Source organism: Labeo rohita, chromosome 23 (assembly GCF_022985175.1).
Source record: "Labeo rohita strain BAU-BD-2019 chromosome 23, IGBB_LRoh.1.0, whole genome shotgun sequence".
NCBI classification, from domain to species: domain Eukaryota; kingdom Metazoa; phylum Chordata; class Actinopteri; order Cypriniformes; family Cyprinidae; genus Labeo; species Labeo rohita.
The window spans coordinates 5,314,758-5,336,256 of record NC_066891.1 but is presented as its reverse complement, the minus strand read 5'-3'; the positions used below and the strand labels follow the sequence as shown (position 1 = coordinate 5,336,256).

The following is a 21,499-nucleotide window of genomic DNA, read 5'->3' as shown; positions in this document are numbered from 1 at the left end:
TATGGTTAAATGTAAAAAAAAAAAAATGTAATATAAAAATCTAAAAAATGTGATAAAATAAACAATATATTAAAAATGTTATACTAAATGTTATATGAAATATATATAAAAAATATATAAAATATTTAAAAACAAAACCAAATATGCTGTTTTACTTATGTATTAATGCATGAACATGGTTATATGTATAAAAAAAATATAAAGAATTAAATAAAATAAATAAATAAATAATCACATGAAATGTATTTACATGAAATGTTATATGAAATACAAATGTTATAAAAAACATTAAAAAAAAGAAAACAATGCATGAACATGGTTAAATGCATAAATGTAATATAAAAACCAAATTTGATAAAATACACAAAATATCAAAAATGTTATATGAAATATACAAATATTTACTATTATTTTTTATACACACAAAAATATATATCTACCCATATACACATATATATGATCACACGATCCTTCAGATATCATCCTAATGTTTATTTCTTATTATCATTAATGTTGAAAATAGTTTTTGTGCTCAATATTTTTGTGGAAATAAAAATACTGTGATAGCATTTAAAAGTTTGGACTAAGTAATTTATGTAATTAATACTTTTATTCATCAAGGATGCATTAAAATGATAAAAAAGTAAAGACAATTATAATGTTACAAAAGATTTCTATTTTAAACAAACACTGTTCATCTAAAATTTAAAAATATAAAAATAGTTTCCTAAAAATATAAAAGGAGCCAAAACAGTTTTCATCATTGATAATAATAAGAATCATTTTTAATAATTGAGCACCAATAATTGATAATAACTGATCACCAAGTCAGTATATTAAGTATATATTAAAAATATTAATTATATTAATAAATTACATTAAGATATTTAAAATAGAAAACATATTTATTTTAAATTGTAATAATATTTCATAATATAAATGTTTTAATGCATTTTTAATGAGCATAAGTGACTTAATTTAAAAGTTTTGTGTAGTCAGTTGTTGTGTTCATAAGTTGAACTATTTGCTATTCATCACTAAAGACATGTTTACCCACTAACACAGAGAAAGACGGTGAGAGGATAGAGCTCAGGCTCCATGTTTACATACTTCCTCCTCCTCCTCTTCTTCATGCATGCTTCCCTGTCACTAACACTTCGGTAAATCATTACACAGACTTCACAAAACAGCATGTGCGCACTGCCCGTTCAAACCTGATCACAACCGCCTTAAAAATGAGAATCTTGACATGCTAAACAACATGCATGGACAGGAAGTCAAAGCGGGTTTGATTTGAAGAGCTCTGAATGTAAACACACCCCACATACTGTCAGGATCTGACTCCCAGACGCGGCCGGTCAGCGAGAATCACAGAGGCGGGAGGCGTTCGAGTCAATATTTACTCCATCTGAAGGGAGCGGGTCAAGGGTTGCCATGGAAGTGATTATTCGAATTCCAGGAGTGTCTGAGCAAATGAACGGGAAGGCGAGGGTTTTTGGGAGAGGTGGAGGGATCGCGGCAAACAGCCAGACGGTCAGATAAGAATTCAGAGCGTCTGTCTGGACGAGCTGCTTTTCAGCACAGGGCGATATTGGGTTGGTATTAACGCTCCCTCGAGGAATCACAACACAAATGAATCGGCCTGTCTACAGCTAGTGGGTCTGTATAACATCTGTGCCAAAATCAGTCCACATATGCTGAGCCATGGTGCTCAAATGGGAGGTGAGGAATCGAATCTGGCCACTTTTGTTCAATTAAATGTAAGAATGCATGACATATCAGGACTGAAATTATGTAATCATTTACTCACCCTTATGTCATTTCAAACCTGTTCTGTGGAACGTAAAGGAAGGTATGCTGAAAAATGACTACGAAATTCAATAGGGTCCAATGTTGACATTTTTAAAATATTTTCTTTTGTGTTTTGCAGAAGAAAGAATGTAAAAGGGTGTGTAAATGACAAAAATGCTATTTTTAGCTGAACTACGCCTAAAAACACTAATAATTTCATAACTAATGATTTAATACTGTACGTTATAATGCCTAAATTAGCGTTATTGGTTACAAATAAAATAAAATAAGGATTGTGTTAATTGAATTGAAGCAGAAATAAAATAAAACAAAAATTAGATGAAAATTGTATCAAATGTTATATGAAGTTTTACCTGAAATTTTAAAAAAATATATTATAAAAATATTTTAAAACATAGAAATTAAAAATATGCAATTAATGCATAAACAATATATTAAAAAATCTAATTAAAAATATTACAAAAAAGTGTATATAAAATAAATAAAATATCAAAAATGTTATATGAAAAATATTTTTGTGGAAATTTTATTTTCAGCTGAACTATATGCCTAAAAACTCTAATAACTGAATAATTTATATGTTAAATGTCATTTTTATCAGACTTCAAAATGAATATCCATTTAACATACTGAAAATTGTAATACCTAAATCAGTGTTATCGGTGACAAATAAAATAAAATAAAATATTTTTCATATAAATATTTAAACATAAATATTAGATGAAAGTTATATAAAAAATGTTATGAAATGTTATTTTTAAATACTGTATATCATAATACCTAAATCAGTGTTATTGGTAACAATTAAAATAATAATAATAATAATAATAAAAAAAAATAAATAAATAAATAAATAAAATAAAATAAAATAAGACAAGATTCTGTTAATTGAAATAAAGCAGAAATAAAATATAAATATAAAAATAAAAACCTTATACAAAAATGTTGTTGCTTTGGCAGATAATAAATAAATTATAGTACTATAATTACTAAAAAACGAAAAATAATAATAATAATAATAAATTAAATTAAATTAAAAATAAAATTACAACAGAAATATATACAGACAAAAATAAAAACTAATAAAAACGACAAATAATAAAAAAAGACATGACTAAAACAAATCAAAATTAAAATGAAAACTAAAAATATAAAAATGTAAAATGTAATAAGAAAATATTAAAATAAATAAACTAAAAATACTAAAATAATACTAAAATAGCACTGGCCATAATTCCTTAATTTTTATTAGAGCCCGACCGATTTATCGGCCGATATTAGGCATTTTCCAAACTATCGGTATCGGCATTTATAATGGCCGATAAATGAATATTTCAAAAATAAAATAAAAACGGACGAAACACCCTTCAACCATGTCATGAGTGTTGGCGTTGTATAGTTTGTCCACCAGAGGGCACTCTACACCGTCCCTGTTGGCAACACTCGTGTATAACGCGCCACACATCCTGCAACCTGCTGATCCAGCCAGAGTCGGGCAGAGAGAACCAGTTATCCGCGAGTGAGATCATCGGTGAAGTGTGTTCATGGTGAGTTGGTCACGAGACATACATTGCTTGAATAACAATTAAAAGAACATCCCCATCAGTTCTCTTAACTCAAATAAGCATGACAAAATTCGTGACTTTCATGTCCAGTTTTGCTGCTGTTAAATAAGCCGAGAGTGAAGCGGAATTAGCTAGTAATTACATTACGTTGTTACAGTGTAGTTGACTGACTGTCCTTTTAACTTTTGACAATGAGACTGAAGTATTTCTTTAATAGCGTGACAGTTATAGCAATGAGACGTATCATCTCTCCTTGGCCTGTTATATTGAAAATGTATGTTTTACAATTTGCAGTATGACGTTATCCATTGCTAAATTATGGCTCATCATAGACTAGCTAACCACAAAGCTAGCTAATGCCACTATCAGTGGAAGACCGCTAACGTTAACATTAATGAGCTTGGAAACCACAACAAACTTATTCTGCCTAAATAAAGTAATGATTACTGTATTTATAACTAGCATATCTCCAGTTACAGTCCCTGCATTGTAAAATGTAAGTTAGACTTGCGAGGAGTGAACATTTAGACATAGAGAAAAAGTATCAAACGTAGCTTGTGCATAAAAGTTAGCTTTTCTTTTACATGTGTGTGAAATCCAATGACGCCAAGTGTGCGTTGCAGACTGTCGTTCAGCCGCAGCATTAACGAGTCACATAATGGATTTAGATCGCTAAATAGTAGGTTTTAGAAGGCAGGCAGCAACTGATGATTGAAAATGGTTTGATGTAGCTTGGTGGAAAGAATTTAAAAAGTGCAGGTAAAGGGATAAGCAAGCTGACATTGTAATTGTGACAATAAAAGAAACAAGTTTCTTTTTAAAATGCATTATCATATTATGTTAGTTAAAACTCATAAATAACTACAAATAACTAATGTTAGGGAAATCTGTTAATGTTTTGTTGCGCGTTTCCTAAATTTAAAAAAAAAAAAAAAAAAAAAAAATATCGGCCGATATATCGGAATATTGGATTTTAAAACCAATAAATATTTGTATCGGTATCGGCCTTCAAAATCCTTTATCGGTCGGGCTCTAATTTTTATATCGTGCATCCCTAAAAAAAATGCAGTAAAAGTCAAAAATAACTAGTTTTATTAATTTTCCAAATAATATGCAAGCGGAGTTTGTCTATGCAAGCCAACTAAGCCTACTTAACCAAATTGCAAAAGTAAACACATAAAAAGAATATAATTTTTTTATGCACACTTATCTTAGTTAACATTGTGCACATTAAGCTGGGACACCAGAGTACTTAAACATTCAAAAAAACTACATGCTTCAAAAGCAATAGTGACGAAATAAAATTTCTGAAAACCTGTTCACCCCTTAATCGGCTGCCAACACACATCAAATCATTTAAGGCTGAACGGAAGATATCTGGACCGCTCGCTGTGCGGAGCGGAAGCTTCTCTCTTGAGCGTGTCTGTAATCAGCCACGTGCGTCAGATCAAGTGTGCGGCTTATATTTTACATGCTAAAGCCAGCGCGCTCTGGCCCGCCGCACCGACAGCATGCATTAATATATTTGCAAGTAAATGAATCTGAGTTTCTGTCGCTCATTTCCTTACTACGTTACATGCACGCGTGTTCTGTCCCTCCTTAAACCTAAAGCCGTGAAATAACTGCACTAAATCCATATGGGATGCAGTTACTTACACCCAAAGGGATACGTATTAATTCCATCTAGTTTCACATGCAGACAGTCTTAATGCAATGAAGTTACTTAATGCCATCAAGCAGTGAATATCTTATGCACATGCACTAAAACTGCAACAGTAACATTTTGTTTTTGCTTTACACTGTGATCATTTGTCACCTGCCATCACCAGTTTATTTAAATCTCAAAATGGCATATGTGGAATAAAGAAACTGGGAGTGTCGCTTATTTTCCTCTGCTGAACTTGGCAACCCTTGCTTTCGCAAACCTTTCATTTGAAGTGATGTTATTCACTGATCTGCTTGAAAAGCATGTATTTCCAATGCTAAAAGCTACAAAACAAAGCAGGTTTCCCTAATCAAATTAAGGGCTAAAAAGGAAAACACTGCATGGAGGTAAATCCAATAATCCAGGAGAAACATTTTCATGTTAATTCACAGAAAGCCCACGGGCTGTAATCTCTCCATGACCAGTGACAGGATCGCCAGATACTAATCACTGCATTACCAGCCCTACTAGCATTTTTCGTACTTGCCAGTATAAAAGATATGAGATTCTGCTACATTTATGCTATTAAAAAAAAACATATTTGCGAGGCTATAAATGGGCAGAAGCTCTCGGATTTCATCAAAAATATCTTAATTTGTGTTCCGAAGATGAATGAAGGTCTCACGGGCTTGAAACGACATCAGGGTGAGTAATTAATGACAGATTTTTAATTTTGAGGTGAACTATCCCTTTAAGTTAAACACACCAAATTCAACCTAAGCTACACTGTGTCCATATGAGTTGACAGTGTTCTGGAACACCATGTACCTGCCTTTGATCAATCATATCCTGCATATCTAGCAAATCTGAGCAGTATTATTGCTGTTTTGCATGAAAGGTGTGGCAGGATTACACATCACAAAGGCACATGCATGAATAAACATGGCTTTACCAGCATGAATTCCTCTGTGTTCGTGTTTGTTACACCACAACAGGTCATGCACCTTAAAAGTCTGAGTTTAAGACAAGCGGCAAGCATGCAGGCCAACAGCTACAACTGTAAAACCCAACAAGTTTGGAAACGGCCCTTGTGATTCATGTCTAGCAAACTTATCATTGAGCGTCCAGCTGTCTTGTTACTAGATGACACGAAAGCGCTGTGGAATTCATGCTGAAAGTAAGAAGTCTGTGTAAAAATAAAAGCTGCTTCATAACAAAACCATTTTCTTGGCTACGGAGAGCTCACAAAGAGGTGTTAGTATGTGTGTACAGTGTAAACATATCACATTCTCTAAAGTCTGAGCCAAGATATCTCGAGGAGAACTGCAGGGCATCGTAAACTTTGTGATAGATTCTTCTTGGGAGAATCTCGAGAAAATGGGCAACAAATGTCTTGGTTATAGTTCATCCACAGAAAATTAAGAAAATTAAGCTTTTTTCCTGGTCCATGAAGTCAAAATTTGTGTAGCTTTAACTTGATCTGTAATAATCGGTATCGGTCATTTTCAAAACCGAACTGGGAAAAAAAATTAATTAAAGGCATTTAAAGAAAGTTTTGTCAGGGCTCTTGTTGTTCTTAATTTTGACATCAATTTTCTTTACACCAGACTATATAGATCGGTTCAAAATTTCAAGTTGTCAGTCTACTTGATGTGTAATAATCAGTATCGGTTATTTCAAAACCGATTTGTCGATAAAATACTTAAAAGACTTTAAAGAAAGTTTTTGTCAGAGCCCTTGTTATTCTTAACTTTGACATTTATTTTCATTTTTACACCAGACACATATATCGGTTCAAAATATCGGTTATCGTCTACTTGATCTGTAATAATCGATATTGGTCACTTTCAAAACCGACTTGCTGATAAAAATAATTTAAAAGCATTTAAAGAAAACTTTTGTTAGAGCCCTTGTTATTCTTAATTTTGATATTAATTTTTATTTTTACATCAGACATATATATCGATTCAAAATATCGGTTATCGGCCTATCTGTAATAATCGGTATTGGTCATTTTCAAAACCGTCTTGCTTTTAAATAAATTTTTTTTTCCAGCATTTAAAAAAAGTTTTTGTCAGAGCCCTTGTTATTCTTAATTTTGACATTAGTTTTCATTTTTACACCAGACATACACATCGGTCCAAAATATTGGTTATTGTTTTACTTGATCTGTAATCAGTATTGGTCATTTTCAAAACCGACTTGCCGATAAAAATAATTTAAAAACATTTAAATAAAGTTTTTGTCATAGCCCTTGTTTTCTTAAATTTGACATTAATTTTCATTTTACCGTTACACTAGACATATATATATCGGTTCAAAATATCGGTTATCTGTCTACTTGATCTGTAACAATCGGCATCGGCCCTGAAAAAACACATATCAATAATGTATTATTATAGCTTTTTCTTTTTTTTGTTAGATAAAAATGTTTAGTAACTTTGTGTATTTGTCATTTTTAATTTTCTTTTTATATTTCCATATAGTATAGTTATTTTTTGTGTATATATATATATATATATACACACACACACACACACACATTTTTTTTTTTTTTAACATTTATTTTTAATTATGTTCATTCAATTTTTTTGACTTAACTTGAATTTTCTGAAGTTGAGAAAACATTTTTTAAATATCATAACGATTTTCTGATATTTAGCACAATCGCATTTTAGTACTTAGAATTTATGGAGAAAACATGCTTAATTGTTACGAAAATAGTGCAAAACATTGCTACTGGTTCTAAAAATAGGCCTTATTTTTGTTGTTCAAAATATTTCCTATTTTCAGGGTAAAACCTGAACATTTTATCTGTGAAACTCATCTTATAAGGCTGTAATGAATTAAAATTTAGCACACATTTCAGTACTTTAAATTTATAAAATGTGCTTAAACGTAATGAACTAATGAAAAAAAAAAGTACCTTTTTCATTTCTTTATGCAAAATATTAATTTATTTTCAGGGTAAAACCAGAACGTTTCTTCTGTGCGATTCACCTTATAAGGCCGTGATGAATTAAAATTACCCGCGAGCCTGAAAACCAACAAATATGAACGGTTGCGCCATATGGCGGAAATATATACCAGTGCTGGTAATTAATAGGCTGGTTTATTGCATTTGCATTCAGTGTTCTTGATCCTACAGCACTGCCAGTGAGTCACGCTCCTACGGTCTCCTGCTGTCATCTGTAAACAATCATACGAGCACGCTTCTTTCCCGCATCTAAATATGGTCATGGTGTGTGTGCAAAGAGCAGAGATCTGCGGTCAGGAGTATTAGAGAGAAACAAGGGCGGCTGGGGGGATGTGTGTGCGAGCGATACTGTGAGAGAGTGGAAGAGATACACCGATCCTTTGGGGTTTATCTTTCCCTGATGATTTCCTTAATGAAAAAAAAGAAAGAAGCGAGAAAGGCGCATCCGTTTCTTTCACAGCCAGACGTGTAGCATGTGGACAGAACTAAATTACAGATTTCTGTAACTCACTCGCCCTTTCTCACGTTTTCTCTTTTTTTTGTGGTGAAGCCTCTTCCCATGAAGGCGTGGAATGAAGACACAGCCAAAGATAATCGGCTCGCAGATTAAAAATGGAGCATCACATTTATCCGCCGGCACATTACGAGAGATAAGCGTTACCTCCAAGTCTAAGCCCTTCTAAGGAAGAGGGAGTCTTTGATGTGAAACTCGTAGATGACCCTCTTTGCATCCTTCTGTTCTGGCAATTTCGTCATTGAAGGGAGCGTTTCAATGAATGTCAGCATTGGCTTAAGCCCGGCACAGGTCAATAGCTCGAGATTTGCTTGGATTCCCATGATTCAGAGCTGCTGTTTTTCTGTGCAAGATGTTGTTAGAGCAAAAGGGTTGAAAAAAATGGGTCATTTTGCATACGGCTACTTACTAAGCGCATAAGAAATTTGAATGTTTTCTGCAAAGATTGTTGGGGGAAATTTGTGGAATTTGCAGAATGGATTTAAAGGGAAAACAACCGAAATTAAAATGCTGTCATAATATTTTTTTCTGTCCAACAAAGAATTAGGTCTATCAATAAATATATCTATAAATTAGTGCTGTCAAAAAGCGTTAACGTATGCAATTAATTTTTCAAGTTTAATGGCGTTAAAAATATTGTATTAACTGTATTATTTCATATTAAAGTGCGAATGAAACGTGATACGTCAGATCTGCGTCACGTTCAACAGTGACAGCTCTTAAAGTAATAGCAGCCAAATAAGCGAATAACCCAGCTGCTGTAATGTCTATTAATCAAAGAACAAAAAAAAAAAAAAAATGGAAATCAATAACTTGTAGTTTTAAGGATTCATCTATATGTAATTTAGTATTTAGCGTTTGATAACCTTATTTAATTTCTGCATATTTCCTACTTTTTAAAGTGCACAGGTAAATAATGGGTTTATGTAAAGATTGTTTTGTTCACTTAAATTAAAAATCGTTATTTTTTTAATAGTCTAATAAACGTACAAATTGATAGCTCTCAATTATACTGTATTGTTGAATGGCTATAGTCAATGATTAAATATTAGGAAAAAATAATTTCCTAGAGACATAAGTAATATTGGTATCAGTGATACTCACCTTCAGTTATATAAAAAAATTAACAAATATTAAAAATATACTGTATTTATGTTGTTTCTACATTAATTGAAGACTGAATGTGAAATTATTGCAATATGAAAGTATATTTTAAAAAAACGAATTAATTAATTAAAGGGATTAATCAAATAATCGCGATTAATCAATAATCAGTTTAAATCAATTCACAGCACTTCAATAAATAAATGATTAACAAATCATTTTTACAAGATAATACTATTTTAGTTGTTTTACTTAAACATGTCATGTTTACTTCACCGTTACTTGGTGTTACTTTGAAATTACTGGTGACTTTTACAAGCAATTTCTGTGTGAAAATAGTTTCTACACCATTTTTTACAGTCCATGCATCAAATAAATAAATAAATAAATATATAAATAAAAATTCAGACTGTCATTGACAAATTTGGGCAACACTATAGAACCTAGGCTGTCAAAAGATTAATCGCGATTAATCGCAAACAAAATAAAAGTTTGAGTTTGCATATTATGTGCATGTACTGTGTGTAATCATTATGTATATATATAAAATACACACACACACACACACACACACACACACACATATTTGTATACATCATAATGCGATTAATCATGATTAACCATTTGACAGCCCTAACTGAACCTGACTGAAACAGACCGGAAAGAGGTAAAGAAACTTTAAAAAGCCTATTTCTTTAAATATAGTAATGTTTAATATATTGAGTTGAAAGTACTACACTCGTATTGTTAACTGGAGTCATCCAAAACAAAAATAACTGAATGAACAAAAGGATATTTGGAATTTTGTGGAAAAAAAAAAACATGTTCAAATTCTGCACAATCATGCAATGCTTACTGTACTGTCCTACTTATTACTAGCCATTACACATGGCACTGTTTTTATATAGTGTGTGTCAGAAGATTTTTTGAAAGAAATTAATACTTTTATTCAGCAAGGATGAATTAAGTTGATTGAAAGTGACAATAAAGACATTTAGAATATTTTAAAAATATATATTTCAAATAAATGCTGTTCTTTTGAACTTATTGTTCAAAGAGTATACAAATATTAAGTAGCACAACTGTTTTCATCAACACTGATAATGATTAGAAATTTCTTGAGCAGCAATCCAGCATATTAGAATGATTTCTGAAGGATCACGTGACACTAAGACTGAAGTAATGATGCTGAAAATTCAGCTTTGCATCACAGAAATAAATAACATTTTAAAACATACTGAAGTAGGACACAGTTTTACTAAATTGTAAAAATATTTCACTGTTTTACTGTATTTCTGATCAAATCAAGAGAGAGTTAATTCAAAAACGGTAGAGAATGTTCACCATACTGGCAGATCACTCATCCCTGCAGTAGTTCTGGAATGCAGGCCGCATGAAGCGACAAGTCCTAACATCTCTCCGTCTCTCACACAACCAGGGCAGGCTGAAGTCACAGAGATGAGCCCATAGGGCACACATTCCATTATTTTACCATACATGTTATCACTCTTCACCTCCCCAGGAGTCAGGAATGTCTTCTCAATCAGTTACCAAGAATGCATTCATACAATATCGGCATATAATAACAACGACAGTAAATGTCCAACCTTGCCATTTGAAAACTTCTAAAACTTGAATCAAACCAAGATGAGTTATAACATGACAATATTTGACTTTGCAAACCTATTTGAAAACAGAACCTGCTGTAGCCCTCAAAACTCACCACAGTGATGCTTGCCATTTTCTCACAACAACTTCTCTAAATGCTGGATCTCACATCAGGACTGTGGGTAGTCTGGCACACCGAATGCACTAAACACTCTGCACCCACATTGTACAATGCACTCAACCATCTACTGCATGAACTTTCAAGGGTGGTATCATCTCAAATAAAAAACTGGTGTTGAAATGGCATTTCAAACGCATTAGTGTGTTTGGCTTTTTTCTCTAAATAAGGTTTCAAACACTTTATAGTTAAATACATCATCCGGGTGCTTGAAGTGCAATACGTCTTAGTGTGAACACACGACTCATACTACAAATGTTGTAGAATTTGGCATTTGGCAAATTCTTTTATTAAAAGCATGATGGTACACATTGTATCACTTCATGCATTCCCTGGGAACTGAACCCGTGACCTTGGTGTCGCAAGTGCTAATGTCTGAGCTGTGGTTATGCTAAATGAGACCTCAGGAATTCTGCTACTAAACACAAACTTTATAAATGAAGCTGAAAACAGTGGCTTTTAAAGACATAGCTCATCATTTAACTTTAATAAATGGGATGACATTTGGCTATTTTAGGCTGATAACCATATTTACTTGACTCATTGATGGAGGTGTTAGTTCTTGTGTCAATTCCAAGATAACATAACATCTTGGACAATGGATTATGAACATTTAGCATTTTTTCTACCAGATGATTTTTACGTTTTTTGTGAATAAATAAATATTCTGTCAACTAAATGTTCATACAATTTTACCAATTTTGCCAGCATGATAATCAAATTCTGAAAATCGATAATGGTCAAGTAGTGGTTTATGCAACTGTACTAAAAATCAGAAAAGCTGGTTATGATTAAAGTGTTTATAGGTCCCTATGTTTTCCATGATGCGTAAAACACGGATGGAATGTTTAGTTATAAAAATGGAATTTAGCTACCGTGTAATGTGGAATGTCACGGAATTGACCAAATTAAGCATGAATACATCAAAAGTAGGTCAGTACATTTTAAGGAAAATGCAATATGGACTGGTGTCTGTAAATGTTAAGCCGCAAAAATGCTATTTAAATATGAATCCTGCATGTTCTGCGTCTCTGTGTGAATGAATAATAATAATGTAATGATAGAACTACTACTACTAATAAAATTACTATTAAAAAAAAAAATTGAAGGAAAAATTATTTACCAAAATTTATTTACCAGAAAATGTAAATACACAACAGTATTTCTGGAAAATAAATAAATAAATAAATAAACAATAACATTTTTTAATATAAAATCTGTTAATTAGAGATGCTTTTGATTATTTAAATTTAATGAAACCATTAAAATGGAATCCAGAAAATTAATGGAAAACAGAATTTGGTAAAAATAAAACTGAAAATGTAATGTAAATGTAAAAGGCCTTACAAAATGTAATTTTTGTTGAATGTTAAATTGCAGCTAAAATTGCATAAATTTCATGATTTCAATTAATTAGATATGGTTTTGATTCATATTGTTTCATTTAACTATTAAAACAGAGTCTAGAAAAATTTGGACCAAATGGACCAAAAATGGAATTTGGAAAAAAATAAAATGGAATTTGGGAAAAAATAAAACGTATTTCATAGGGCCTTAAAAATTTAATTTTTGTTAAGCGTTAAAATGCTGCTAAATTGCATAATTTTCTTGATTTCAATTAATTAGATTATATTGATTTAACTGCACCGACACTCTTGGGTGAGAACAAAATCTGAATAAAAATTGAATACTGAACTGAACTGAATCAACACTGAACTGATTAATGGCGCTGTTATTTTCTGTAGAAATTGTTTTATTTATATTATTCATATATTTAATAGCATTAATGCTGTTATATTCCTGTTTATTTAAGTAAAGCTGTTTCAAAACAAACTGTATTGCACTATATAAATAAATGCGACTTGATTTTCGGTACCATGCAGCTATGGTCTATATCTGCCTCTTCATGTTTTCAGATATGCTGTAGCTACAATCACATTCTGCAAGCAAGTCCGGGCACAACCCATCGCACAGCAAACACTCAGAATCAGCTGATTACTGATGACTTGGAAAAAAAAGCTGGGTTCCACATTCAGTCACCTTTGAACTTCCTCCCGAAATTAAAAAAGGAAACAGACATGACTAAAAAATCTTCTCATTCAACGAAGGAGACGGAAAAGCCACAAGCACTGTGATGCTTCTTTCATGTACATCAAAACAACAGCCAAGGACAAATCAGGCCAGCAACCGAAAGCCCCGTGGATGACCTGTGATTCATGCAGCCATCAAACCTAACAGCCTCCGACCCTCCGCATTTCCATAACAGAGTTGAGGAAAGCGACCAAACAGTCAAGTGATTTCCATTACGGCTCACACTACTGTTTAAATATTCAAATGGCACACAGACAGAAGTTGTTCCTTTAAAAAGACGCTCTTCGTATTTAAAGGGAAATTCCAATCGTCTGCTGCACGAGCATGTGATTCTGAGAGGTTTGGGATTTTTAGGTTTTTCTAGCTTTTAAGCCTTCAGGATTGGGATATAATGAGAAGCCCTCTTTAATATTCATGCACAAATTAATATTAAGCAGCCTGTGAACTGAGTGAACCTAGTGCTAGCGTCTTTTCAACTCCCAGATGAAATGAAAACCTACAACAACTTCATCTCTACATAAAACAGCCCGCACGCATTCTCAGTTGTTCTCATGCTCTGTTTTTCCATGCAGAAAGATGTGGATGTACGTATGCAAAACCACAACCACGACGCCCAGTAAGGTGACAGCTTGAGAGCTTGGCTAGCTACACCACAGGATGAATTGATGAATATAAGTCTTCCTGGCTTGATAAATATCACAAAGATGTCAAAAACAGTCAATTATCACATATGCTAGTGTGCCTGAAGATATTACAGAACACTTACTTTAAATACAAAGCAAATAAATTACATTTTGGAAGGTTTGACAATGAATAATGAACATTTTGACAAATAATTGCTTTTCTCGTGAACTTGGAGTGAATATTGTGCAAAATACATATTTACTGATTACAATGGATTACAAATACAATATACACTACCAGTCAAAAGTTTTTGAACAGTGAGATTTTTAATGTTTTTAAAAGACGCCTCTTTTGCTCACCAAACCTGCATTTATTTGATCCAAAGTACAGCAAAAACTGTACAAATTTTGAAGCATTTTTACTACTTAAAATAACTGTTTTATATTTGAATTTATTTTAAAATCTAATTTATTTCTGTGATTTCAAAGCTGAATTTTTAGTATCTTACTCCAGTCACATGATCTTTCAGAAATCATTCTGATATTCTGATTTGTTGCTCAAAAAACATTTATTATGTTAAAAACAGCTCAGATTTTTCAGGTTTCTTTAATGAATAGAAAGTTCAGAAGAACAGCATTTATCTGAAACAGAAATCTTTTGTAACATTATAAATGTCTATATCATCACTTTTGATCAATTTAAAGCATTCTTGGTAAATAAAAGTAATAATTTCTATAATTACTTGCCAAAAAATAAATTATACTGACTCCAAGCTCTTGAATGGTAAAGTGTATAATGTTAAAAAAAGCTTTTTAATTCAGATAAATGCTGGTCTTTGGATCTTTCTATCCACCAAAGAATCCTATAAAAAAAAAAATGTACCCAACTGTTTTTAAATATTGATATAATAATAATAATAATAATAATAATAATAATAATAATAATAATAATAATGTTTCAATTTAAAATAATTTGTTACCCCACTGCCTTTAAATTTTAAATTTAGTCAACACAAATATCTAAGTTGTCACTTGGTACAACTTAACATTTCAATTAAACTTACAATTTTAGGGCAACGGGGTAACAAATTAGTTTAAGTTGACACGACAATATGTTTTTACAGTGTGGAGTAATCATGCTGAAAAATTAGTTTTAAACACAGGAACAAATTACAATTTCAAATTAATTAATATAGAAAACAGCTATTTTAAATAATAAAAATATTTTAAAATTTTACTGTTTTTGCTGTACTTTGGATTAATTAAATGCAAGCTTGATGAACAGAAAAAACATTTAATCTTACTGTTCAAAAACTTTTGACTGGTAGTGTAAATAAATGAGAAGTTTTAATAAAACAAGCAGTGATTGAAACTGTTTCTCAATTGACCTTAGAGAACGTGGATGCCAAGTTTAATTTACAGCGAATAAAAACAAAGCCACGAAAGACAGAAATACAGTCCATTCAATAGAGAATTAAAGGCATAGTTCACCCAAAAATTAAAGTTCTGTCATTAATCACTCAACCTCACATAGTTCCAAACCCATAAGACCTTCGTTCATCTTCGGAACACAAATTAAGATATTTTTGATTAAATCCAAGAACTTTCTGTCCCTGCGTAGATAGCAACTACCACATTCAGAAAGGAAGTTAAAATAGTTCATGTGAAATCAGTGGTTAAATGCAAAATTTAAATATGGTAAACCATTGGGTTTATATGCTTAAATATGGTTAATGTGTAGAATTTTGTGCAGAGTTAAGGATGCACAGATTGCATGTGGGTCTAAGAGTGACCTTTGACCTTTCAAACTATTGGATAGTTTCTTAATATTTGACTCATATGTTAAGTATTTAAATATTTCCAACCTCACAAAGGTCCATAATAACAGTTTCACTTAACAGGCTGCTAAATATCAAGACTATGACTCAACAGACAAGCTATTTTTAAGATAAAAAATATAATGTCCAAAACTTGGACAGATAGAATCTGCTAACCGAAAAAAAAGCATTCAGATATTATTTGGACGTGCGCACAAAGCCTGTTCAAGGGCCCACATCAATGGCCGGTCTGAGTGGCACTTCATAATCATACAGGCCTACTTAATAATAAAATTCCCATCCATCCGTGTTCTCCTGTCACATAACGGAAGGAGAGAACAGAGGGAGGATTGAAACGAGACGTGAAGCATCTGTGGCCTCGCTCGTCGGGTTGACAGGAAGTGGCCCTGAACTCTGTGCGGACACAGTAGCGCTGTGTTCCCCCGAACGGACCGCCACCACCACGTCCTCCATTCAAATGACATCAGATGAGGACAGATGGGTCCACTGCCGTGAGAGTTCGGAGGGGTCATTCTCTTCAAACTCTCACCAGTGACCAAAAATGGGTTTCGGACACACTGAGTGATGATTATTAATCAAGATATATAAACTGACCCTTCAAAGCGACGACGTGAAGGATAGGGTTTAATGGTTTAGCCAACAAAACATTGTAAATATGCCATTCCAAAAAATAATTCAGTGAACAAAACATCTGCACATTTAAATATGGTCAACAATCAACAAGTACAATGGCATACCAACAGTTAAAGGCAAACTCCTCTAAAAGAAGCTGCATCTGCATGGTCGCTGTGACTTCATATTCTGAATGATATGCACTATAATAAGAAGTTTGCAAGCATCTCAGAGGAGAAAAATCAAAAAGCAACCAAAAAAAAGTGCATTTACAAATGGATTTGCGCAACTGTCCTTGAGCACTGGTAGGAACTAATTAAATGCATAACTGGGACAGAGCAACAGAACATGGAGAGGCAGCTACACGCAACAACAGAAGTTAGCCGTCTGCTGCATTAAAAATTTAATAAGATCTGTGGGTGTCCACAGCAAATCTCGGCTGCATTGTCCAAACCCAGAGAAGCTGATAGCGTGACCATTAAAAATGCAAATTTCATTGCCAATCATACAAAAAACACAGCGCTTGTTAAATCACGTGGGAAGTACTGAATGTCATCAGGGTCTATTTTACGCTAATATCAAGAGCTTAGATAGATTTTACGCTAATATCAACAGTTTTAGTGGTATCTCGGCACCATATCCATGAATCAACAGATGCATCTGAAAATAAAATAAAATAATGAAACACAAATATATTTTAAATTGTGTTCATATTTTAAACACCGCCAGTCAAGTTTTTGAACAGTAAGATTTTTAGTTTTTTAAAAAAAGTCTCTTTTGCTCACCAAGCCTGCATTTATTTGATCCAAAATACAGCAAAAATAGTAAAAATTTGAAATATTTTTACTATTTAAAATAACTGCTTTCTATTTCAATATTTTTAAAATGAAATTTATTTCTGTGATTTCAAAGCTGAATTTTAGTATCATTACTCCAGTCACTTGATCCTTTAGAAATCATTCTAATATTCTGATTTGCTGCTCAAAAAAAAAAAAAAAAAAAAATTATATATATTTTTTTTAAATTAATTTAATATTTAATATTAATTATATAATATAATATATATAGTAATATATAATTTATATAATTTTAGCTTTAATAACAAAAATATATTCAAATAGAAAACAGTTATTTTAAATAGTAAAAATATTTTAAAATTTTACTGTTTTTGCTGTACTTTGGATCAAATAAAGAAATCTTTAAAAAAAAAAAAAAAAAACATTAAAAATCTTACTGTTCAAAAACTTTAGACTGGTAGTGTATTTATTAATACATGTAATAAATTTTATATTTATGCATTGTGAGCTTGTTTTTCAACGCAATATTTGCCATGACAATAGAGCACATTGAAATTGCAAAGCGCATTTTTACAAATATGCCATTTTTTGTCACCCTGGCTTGAATGTATCACAAAAATAATGTTTAAAAAAAAAGTGTTATTTTATTGGAGAGTGTTTTTTGGGGGGGAAGATTAGAGTAGGATACAAAATCTGGTCAAACTGCTTTAAAAATTTCAGTGTGAGGGAGTGCTCTGTTGTCGTCTGGTTTCTTTCTCCTCTACTAATCGTGCCACTCGTTCACATAATAGCATTTCAAAAGATGAAGCCACTTTTTTTTTTATTGCATGCCAATTCTCAAAGCCAGTCAACGGAAACAAGCGCGTCATTCATAACGGAGCCCAAAGCCCAGTGTATCACTCTTCACAGACAGAGGGTCCCAGTGAAGGGAGGACAAAGGCCCCACTGCGTCGGCACGTTACCAATTAACAGGAATTTTGCCTTAAAAGGCTGCTTTTCCAATGATCTCACTTGAAGCCGACTTAAATGTCTACGGCTTTCACTGAAAGCATTCACAGAATTCCGAAAGGCATTAAGGCCACTTCACGGGCTCCGGGCCCCTTCTTCAAGAGTCCTCAATGGTGTTACGAGCACGTCTAATTAAGAGCATCGGTCCCTCCTCATGAAAGCACCCATAAGGACCATCAACAGCCACAGGCAATGCAGAGAAACAACAGATGAAGGCTACTGATGACAGACGCATTAGTTAATTGCTACAAATCACTATAGGATAAACAGCTCATTGGAATAACAACAGATTTAAGAGAATACATTGACTTTATTCAATGCTCATTCATTACTCAATTATGAAGTTTTGTGTTATTGGTTGTGCATACTAAGGCAAGTATACTTAGGGTTGAGCTATGATTTATGATTTTTCAAAGTGACTATATTTTTTCCAATTTTTACCTGGTGGATGATAAAATGGGTGGGGAAAAACATACACACACCTATTTCAATGAAAAATCACAATTGCACCGTAAATCCACTCTACTAAACCTTAAGATTAACACTGAGACTCTATGGCAAAGACTCAACTGGCAAAGTGCCCAAGATAACCAGGATGTACAACGACAGAACTGGAACTTATTACAATTAAATATAAGTCAACAGAGAAGGTGAAACCCAAAGATAAACACAAAATATGCCTTACCAGCTCACTATTTAGCTACTGTTGCGGTCTATTTCTCAAACCAAAGAAGATGCTCTAAACATTCAAATGAGATCGATAGTTAAAGATGTGCTTCAAAAAATAAAGGTTTATTTATTTTTTGGTGTAAAGAACATTTGAATAATTCAAAGAACCTTTTATGGAATGAAAAGATTCCATAGATTTAAATTGATGCCAATAAACATTCTAATTTTTAAACTTACGGTTCCAAAAGAAGGTTTTCACAGCAATGCCATAGAAAAGACATTTGGGGTTCTCCGGAGAACCTTTTAGTGACCAGTTTTTAAAAGAATCATTTTTTCTTAGTCTTAAGAACATTTTAATACTCTAAAAATCCATTTTTCCCACTATAAAGGACCTTTAGTGGAATGGAAGTTTCCATGGATGTTAAAGGTTCTGCATGGAACAAACCTTTATTTTTAAGAGTGCAGCTTTCCAAAGATTCAAACCAGGCTCGATTTGTTTAGTACAAACCTCACTCTCACTTTCACTTACCTAAGTGCATTTTGCCATGAAGAATGAGGAGGCTGGGAAAACGAAACACTCTGAGGACAGCAAGTGTGGGCGAGGTCTTTCTACCAAGATGAAAAGTGGTAAACTAACAAATTATAGCTCAGTTCTATGCTTGAACTCCCCTGATATGATTTCTAAGGCTCTAAACCTATGATTTACAGTTTTGCACATGGAATATCTGCTAGTGTAAAGAGATGCAAGGTGTTTCTCATAAACATCACAATTTACGGCATGCACGCCAAGCCTACAAATGACCAAACCAATCTCACAAGCAAACTATTTTACACATTTTTATATAAATGTGATTCATAAGGAAACATACATTTTTTTTGGGAAAAAAATAGGCATTTAAAGATCCACGCCTAAACCTAACCTCCAGTGGGGCGTGAACCAAAAACAAAAATATACAAATTGCCACCGTATTCCCAAAACAAAATAGTTGCCATTACAATGTGTCAAGCTGATTCAAGCCAATACGGCTTTCTTAAATTTAAAGATGTCCATAAATAGGAATTAAACACTCATGCCTTATGCCAAACTCAATATTTAGAGATTTGAGTCATCTTGAGTGGGTGAACCATAATCCCAACTACCGCCAACAAAGCAGGCGAGAACTTCTCTTTAGTTCACTGAATAGGTTCACTGGCTGACTGCCTTGTGAGGGAGGCGTTACATACATAGATAGATAGATAGATAGATAGATAGACTAATCAGACCAAATGTAGACAAAGAAGCAAGTAATGAATAAAGACGTAAATGCTACCCAAGAACAAACTTTTCCTCAGATTCATCTACCAAAAGCAGATACAAATGAGATAATAATGGTACAGATTTACAATGAATATGGATAGCAGATGATTTGGTGTGGGAAATATTTGAGCTCATACTGGAATCTCTGTCATGTTATCTTGGCAAACCTGATCACAATTTGAGATCTGCAACTGTTGAGGAGACACGTGAAATCACTGTCGTGTTTTTCCTCAGGAGAAACATCTGAGAAGCTCTTCATTTATTCTCAACACCGTCTAGAAGACGACGTAGCGGAGCGAGAAAACGACGTCTGATTTGCAATTTTCCTTTCCTACAAGGAGATCTAGGCTAGTTCAGGTGTGACGTACAAAAAAGACAAATCCAGACTAGTCCTTGACAGGACTTCGGGTAGTTTTAGTCATCTGAAACAGCTCACCACATTGCGGTTGTTTGTCTGCAGTGTTCACACAGATAAATCAATAATAATACGTATCTGATTTAAACGGAAAACATCACAAACATTTGTTGTTGAGACACAATCTTACACAGTCCATTTAAACCGGCGGATCGGAGAACAAAATACCCGGATTTATAAACACCGTGAACAAATATTGAACACGCACCTTCGTTTTAACCAATATTCCTGATGTTTTATTTATTTCGTGAACCGGAAATGTGACTGAAATCATCTTGAGCTCTATTTTTAATCTCAACGCCCAGGAAAAATATACTAACGTAACGTTATATAAAAAAGAAACCGGTCGTACTCACCTTGTCGAGAACCACGAATGTGGTGCCAATAAAATCCTTTCGTTTTCCGGCTACTCTGAATGACCTTTGAGTTGCTGTTTTCGGTGTATGAATGAACGACGCTCAGCTTTCCATAGTCAATAATGTTGACCGGCTCTAATAGAAGAAATGAAAACGGAGCGAGTGAGCGCGTTCAGTGCGCGTTCATGACGGGGGTTGCCTGGGAACGCGCGCAGCTGCACGAGTCATCGTTCTAATAACGACGTTACGCCAGTAACAATTAATATATCCAACGTCACGATCAAAAGCGATCAGGAATGATTTGATCTGGATACGCAGCGATAGTTTATCGCGTCCCTGAGACACCGCGCACGGGCGAAGGGGGAGTCAAACCCATGACACCCATATGAG

At 33.2% G+C, this 21,499-nt stretch overlaps 1 protein-coding gene across 3 annotated transcripts in view; it reads right to left on the bottom strand.

The window, feature by feature from the left end:
- Window positions 1-21,499, bottom strand: part of src (v-src avian sarcoma (Schmidt-Ruppin A-2) viral oncogene homolog) — a 66,963-nt gene extending 45,464 nt beyond the window's left edge. For 2 of the 3 annotated variants that reach the window (XM_051096596.1, XM_051096598.1), the window contains exon 1: window positions 21,110-21,499. The gene's annotated coding sequence lies outside the window, so the exon portion shown is untranslated. Of the gene's footprint in view, window positions 1-20,505; window positions 20,701-21,109 lie in introns of those variants that run through there. The other variant, XM_051096597.1, reaches the window with a different exon arrangement.